The sequence below is a fragment of the Pinus tabuliformis genome, chromosome 8 (genome assembly GCF_031772625.1).
Source record: "Pinus tabuliformis cultivar Carrire ecotype Pingquan chromosome 8, CPIR1, whole genome shotgun sequence".
NCBI classification, from domain to species: domain Eukaryota; kingdom Viridiplantae; phylum Streptophyta; class Pinopsida; order Pinales; family Pinaceae; genus Pinus; species Pinus tabuliformis.
Window position 1 is genome coordinate 1,400,799,913 of NC_142294.1, and position 7,210 is coordinate 1,400,807,122.

At 36.8% G+C, this 7,210-nt stretch overlaps 1 pseudogene; it reads left to right on the forward strand.

Annotated features, from left to right (window-relative positions):
• The first annotated feature begins 5,923 nt into the window (after nt 1-5,923).
• LOC149240790 (uncharacterized) lies at nt 5,924-6,583 on the forward strand (annotated as a pseudogene).
• The last annotated feature ends 627 nt before the right edge of the window (nt 6,584-7,210 follow it).

Sequence of the window (7,210 nt, forward strand, 5' to 3'; positions counted from 1 at the left end):
GTCGTGTCGCCCTTGAACAAAGCACTCAAAACAAAGTCTCCTCCGCATGGGTGGGATTTAGTTTGACTTAGGTAAGCCATAACCTTGTTATCGAGTCAGTCCTCCCCCGATTGGTTATCTCTTCCAATCATATGGAGGGTTCGTTTGTGCCTCCTGCATGACGAACTTATACAGATTCATTATATGCTGCCACATAGTCACATTGAGTCGTGCTTTTGTTCAAGGGAAGTTAGCCTGAGTCGGCCTTTCTGCGGTGTCTCTTGACTCGTTTTTCAGTCGGCCATCCCTGGTTGTCAGTGTCATGTCTATCATCACATCAGTTATATTGGTCCTTCACTCGTGCCGGTTTGAGAAGGTCCCCATTGACTTCTTGCTGGCGGGTCTTGTCCTTATCGACGACGACACATTGCTCTGAGGGCAGACCTAGAGACCGCACCCTGGCCCTATTTTCATTATTGATAGGTCACCTTGTGCTCAGCATCGATCAGTATCATGGGTCTTTGACTGAGTGGTTTCCCTTGTGTTCGACATCAGCATGCATTATCACACATTGGGATTCGTGCAGTACCTTGGTTTCCATTTGACCCTATTGGTGGATACCTCACCTCTGTGTCAGCTTTCATTATTGGTTGGTTCAGAGGGTTTCTGCCGTGCGCTAGCCACATCTTGTGTACGCCGGAAACGTACTTCGGTTGGGTTACTACATCTTTTTCGTCCGATTCCTTCCACATTATTGGCCTACGGGTTACACTCGCGCTAGATTGATGGAGGATGCCTTAATGCCTTCCTTTTAGCGGATCTTTCCCTATCGACTCCGACTCATTGCTCTGGGGCAAAGATCTAGAGTCCATTTGGCAGTACCTTGGGGTTTGCAGTCATTAGTGGCAGATTCCTCGCTATCGACAGTGGGAAACCATCATTGTCTCCTGATTGATAGATTCTTACAGGTGTTCGACTTCAGCTCATCTATTCACACTTGTTAGATTGTACTGGGTACCTTGACGCTCATTATCATTATCGGTGAGTAGTCTCGCGTTTGTTAACGGTATACATCAATGACCGGTAATCAAACGATTTCTCACATGGTCGACTTCAGATCATTTATTCCCATGGTGTAGAAATGTACCACGGCGGTCGGTGAAGACCTCAGGTTGTATCAGCATTCATTGGTTCACTTGACAGTTGCTCCTGTTGCTGCTAGTTTGCAGTGTAGTACCATCCTATTCCATCATGTTCAGTTGGTACCTTATGGGATCAGTCTTTGATTTCAGTGATCCGTTGCATCTTTCAGCATCATTGACAGTTTTATATGTGATATTCAGACATGTACTTACTCATTATGATCAGATGATCCATTATGTATTTTACAGTCATTTATACTTGTATACTTAGTGGATCCTCTTGTACTTGATATGCGGACATGCTTTACTTTTCCTGAGCATGGGTATGCCCGCCTCAGACAGTGTTTCTTTCTGATCTCCTTTCGGTGGCTTGGCAGGCTGAATTCTGGTGAAGTCCTCCTCGATTTTTCGGCAGAGTTCCTTTCCTTGTACTTACTTAATATATTTCGGCCATCATGTTCCCCTTCTGACCTCATACATTAGGGGGCATCTGTTATAGCTCCAAATCTCACTCTTATGGTTTGTGATGCTGCACTTATGGCCTAGGGCAACCCCTCCTTCCGGACCTGGTCGAAAAATTTAAAAAACAGTGTTTTATTCCCTATATGCGACTTTGCCCTGTGTTAAACGCGTGTACACGCGGGTCTGTCATACCCAACCCGCGTGTATCTATTAAAACACTTAAAAAAATAATAAATTCCTCTTTTTCGGGCGGTGATCGCGGGTTTACCTGCTGGATCACCTGTTAGTGCCCGTGGCCCAACTGTTCCCAACCAACTCCTAACTAAAAAACTACTTTGGAGAGGGTATAAAAAGACATCAAAGGGAAGGCCAAGGGGAGAGAGAAAGGAGAGCAAGATTATTATGCTGAGATTTTCCCCTTTAGACCAGGTCTGAAGTCCTTGGTGCTTTCTGCACTTCCCCCATCTTGCATAGGAAACCCTTGTTTCCATGTGTATTGGTGATCATTCATCCTTGATATCATCATTGAGTAAGACTTGGAAGGAGCTCTTGTCGGAGGCTTGAGGCTGGAACGAATCCGGGAGGAAGCTTGCTTGGAGCCTGCTGAAGGTGTTCAGGTGATATCTTTCCGATATATGTGCTTTATTTGCCTTTATATATAAAGAAACACGTCTTTGTTCCCGAATAATCTTTCTTTATGCTTATGAGTTTCTTGTGTTGAATTCTTATGAAAGTGGTTACTTAAAGATTTTTTTTATAACTAACTTTATAGCATGAAGATGATTTATAGATAAGTTTCTATACATGTACTGTTGTGTTCTTTGATTTGTTTGTCTTGCAGGTCGAAGAAAGAAGAAGGGAACTCCAAGGAGGGTTTGCACCCTAACGGTCTTCTCGAACGTAGGACCTTAGGTATGTGCCCTAAACATTAGAATTTGCTTAAAAGTAAAATGATGGCTGTGTGTGTGTGTTTCTTTGAATAAGCAATTTTCAGTCTGGTAGAGTCTTAGCCCAAAGGACCCTAGGGGTATTTTCCCTTCAACCACTTACCATCATTAGTTGAAGGTGTAGCATCGACATGATCTCTATAAGTCGATGGGGATGGTTGATTCAGGTCTTGAGACCATACCTCTAAGACTCTGGGAATTCCAGGACAATCTCGAAGGAGATGGTCACCCTTACATAGCTTGTGTAGAGTCTCCAATATGTATTCGAAATATCATCCACTTTCACCTTTATCACCACCATTTCACTCACATGTCACAACTCCATGACCATATAACCTTTCATTAGCTTCCATTTTCATAATTATATGGGTTACCTTTGTGTTTTCCAAAAATTAACGATTTCTAGTATTATAAGTGAATTAAATTGTTAAAACTTAGAAAAATGACATATACTTGCTAATACTTAAAAGTGGCTTGAGTTTCATGACCTGTGTAGGTCATTTGGAAGCTTCCAAGGCACCCTTATGTGGCCTCCAATGCTCAAATTCGAATTACCTTCAAGATATGGAAGAAGATTTGGATAAAGGTCAAAGATGATATGTGTCTCATCATTACCTATTTGAGTTGTAACTCTATGATATTTTCTAGGGATCTAGGAAGAGAATAATGGACCTCCATTAATGAGGTATCTTCTTATGTTTTTTTATAAATAGGAGAGCCTTCTCCTTTGAAAGGCATGTGTAAAGTTGGGGAAATGATCATGTTTTGAATATAGATTTTGGATTTGGCACCATGCTCATGAGTGATGTTCACTTTGATTTGGTTATGCTTGCATTTGGAGCCTCTCAACTTGCCATCTCTCATGCTTTTGGATTGGCCACCTATAATGTGTGAGGTTTATTGTTTTTCATAGATTAAGATTTATTTCTTTCATATATTTTCTTGTGTGAGAGGTTAAGAGTGATTGCTTTATTTGCTTTCATATCTTTTCCTGTGTGAGAGGTTAAAAGTGATTGTTTTTATTTGCTTTCTACCTAGAATTTAAGAGCATTTGTTTTTATTCTCTTTCATATCTTTTCTTGTGTGAGAGGTTAAGAATGATTGTTTTTTTTTTTGCTTTCATTTTTGAAAGAGTGGTGTGCTTTTCAGTTCCTGCAAGATTGAAAGATTATTATTCCAATTCCGCGCATTGTACTATAATTGGACTATAATTTCTTTTGAATTGAGTGCTAAATTACAATAAGTGAATTTGGTTTTTTATTATTGGTTTCGTAGTTAGATTGATTTAAATTGGAAGTTAATTTCTAGCATATATAGTGCACGCGTGCTTCAAAAGTTTTACGAAACCCCCGGGTTGACAATTAAATGATAAGTAATTAATTTGCCTCAACATTTTGACGCCGTTGCCGGGGAAGTGTGCATATGAACTATCTTTCAGTCTAGAGTTCTTTTTTCAGTTTTTTCTAGATGCATAATTAAAGCATGTAGATGCATAAATCATTTAGTTGCATATCAATTTTATAAAAATATAAAAATTGATACTAACCATTTATGGAAAAAGGATCTAGAATGAAGATTAAACATTCTTTGGATCACAAGGAATACATTGAGGAATGGTATTGGAAAGCAATTGCTCCATGACATTCATCCATTCTTCAAGAGATCTTTGTGGAAAATCTAAAGGTTAAAACAATTTCTCATGTCCACATACACAATCAGGTACAGTTTGCATATTTGGATATGAACGTTCTAGAAAGTCTAATCCATAAATGGCTCCATTGGAAACATTAATATACTTAAAAAATAAAAAAAATAAAATATTTCAAGTAGGATAAATTAGGAAAAACAAAATCAAGCTTGATTGCATTTAAAAAAGGTTCTTGATTGCTTTTTTTTTTTTTAAGTTTTTAGACTTTAAAATCTTTAGATTTTTATTTATTTTCTTGCATTTTTTTTCACTAACCTTACAAAAATATTTTCAATAAAAAAAATCATATAACTTTAAATATTAAAAAAAAAAAATCAAGTTAGATTTCAATAAAAAAAATAACATAAAAAAATTCTTCATGTTTTTGAATAAGGGAAATGTAAATTTTTAATAAAAATGATCAATTATTTTTCTTAAGAGAATTGACAAATTGACAATTTAAGCGCTCATGCGACCTGAAAAGAAAAAAATTCAAATGCATTAGCTTAAAAATCAAAATTCAAAGTTCATAATAATAATAAAAATAAAAAAATCTTGCTTTGAATGTGCACAACTGCAAAAATGGCTAGTTTCTGAAGCCTAGCCTGATCTGACCCATCCACGAGACTTAGCTGTAGGATCACTTGATGCGTTGTGGGTATGGTCGATTTCACAAGGATTTATAATCCAAAGGTGTACTTAACAATCTTTAAATTTGGGACTGTGCATCTGAGGGTAATTCACAGGGCACTTCGTAGCCGATATCTGGAGCTAATTAAAAAGAACTTTGATTTTAGGCCTAGCATGATCACAATCAGCCTTGATCTGAAGAGAAGAGGAGGCTTTTTGCTGTGTACTGCTACGATGACAGTGCAGTGGGAGTGAACTTTGCTATCCAACAATTCCTGCAACTTGGCAAGGAATTGAAGCATCAAGACTGCTGGAAGCCAAAGGAAATCACACTTGTTTATCGAGAGCTCCAAAACTTGTGGAGATCTGCGTGGCGATGGGAGCTTGGTGTGGCTACTGTTTTAAATATCCAAGGGTACAAACTTGGATAAAAAAACAACCATCGCAACTTTTTTTTAGTAATTTGTTGGCATCATTATCGATTTGTTGAGATCATGGGGGCGGAAATCACAGATTGATCCCTTTTGGCTGGAATTTCCTTGTCGGTCACAATAAATTCGATGATGAAAACTCCCTGGTTCAAGGCATGGAGGACTGTGAATTTTCAAGATCTTTGGATGATGAAGAGGGATCCACTACTCGAAAGTATACTTCAGTGTTGACAGATGCCATAAAAAATCCTTTTTAGTGGTTGGATAAATGTATGCTTCATTGCGATCTTTAAACAAGAAGCCATCCATCGATCCATGATCCTTTCTTGTCCAGCGCAACAACTTAAAAACGTCAGTTTTAAAATACAATTTATGGCCAAATGAAAATGAATTTGGAAAAAATAAAACATGGGTTTTTCTTAGAACGAGGTCAGTTATAAAACCCAAGAATGATTTTAGAAAATTCGTAACTGATTGAGAGATATCTGTGGTTCTCTGGAGCCTTATTTGGCAAATTGCATGAGAAAAAACGATTTTTAATAAATGTACAAAGAAAGTTGCGGCCCTAATATGATTTTGATCTACTGGAGGTAGATCTGCCCTGGCGATACTTAGATGTTGGTGGCTCAACTCTGGATAAACATCATGGTTTTGTTGTCAAGTATAGCGAGGATCAAGATTGTTGAGTCACCTGCAGAAATAAAAGTAGATTTCCTTAATAAGAAGGTAATTATCATACATGTAGGTCACAAACTTATAAACTTTCTTGGAGAAAAGGCTTCACAGAAAGCTTTGGATTGGTTGGTTTCCAAAAAAATTGAGGTGCACTTGAATGAACGCATTGATTTGGAAAGCCTCTTGGAATGAAACAACACATATACCACATCAAGTGGAATGACTATCTCTGCAGAATGTCATTTCATGTTTGTGGGAAACCATGTTGCCTCCTCTTAGCTTCAGGAATCTGTTTTCAAAGACTTTGTTGATAAGGATGGGCACCTGAAAGTTGATGATTGCCTACGATTAAGAGGGAAAACCAACATCTTTGCAGTCAGAGATATTGTGGATGTTAAGGTCAAGCAAGGCTTCCTTGCTGAGAGGCATACAACGGTGGTGGTTGGCAATATTAAAAAGTTGATGCTAAATTCTACGCCCAAATTGACTACATACAAGGTTGGCTCAATAATGGTAACGGTATCTCCGGGGAGACATGTTGTAGTTTCTCAGCTGCCATTTGGAAAAACAATCGTTTGCATCCCAGGAAGGATAAAGTCCAGAGATTTGGAAAGCTATCAACCCTATTAGAATTTATGCCAATCACTTCCGCGTTAGTTTTAACCCAGGAGTGAAAATTTTCCACTATGACTTCGATAAAATGGTTTTCATGGCAATTTCATTTTCTTTTGATTACATTGTTGTGTTGTATTTTTTTGTTACGTTGTATTTTTTTAAGAATGTTATATAATATTTATGTTATATGTTACATTTTTTTTGATGTGTTTTAATGTTTAATGTATAATGTTATGTTTTTTTGTTATGTATGTTATGTTTTAGATTGTACATTTATGTTATAGGATTTTTTATTTTTTTATTTTTTTATTTTTTAAATTTGTTTGTATATATATTTTAGTTTGTAGATATATTTTTTTTGTTATGTTTTTCTTGTGTATATCTTTCTTTCTTTCTTTCTTCTTCTTCTTCTTCTTTTCTTTTCTTCTTTTTTCCTTTTTTTTTTTTTGTTTTTTTTTTTTTAATTTTGCAAATATTTCTTTAATTTTTTTTAGATTGTATATTTTATTATTTTTCAAGAAAATTGCCATGAGAAAAATTGTCGAAATTCTTTTTTGATGCGAAATATGGAGCAATTGAGAAAAATATTGTTGTGATGGTCCACTCAAACACACCTGTCGAAGAAAGAAAGAAAGAAAGAAA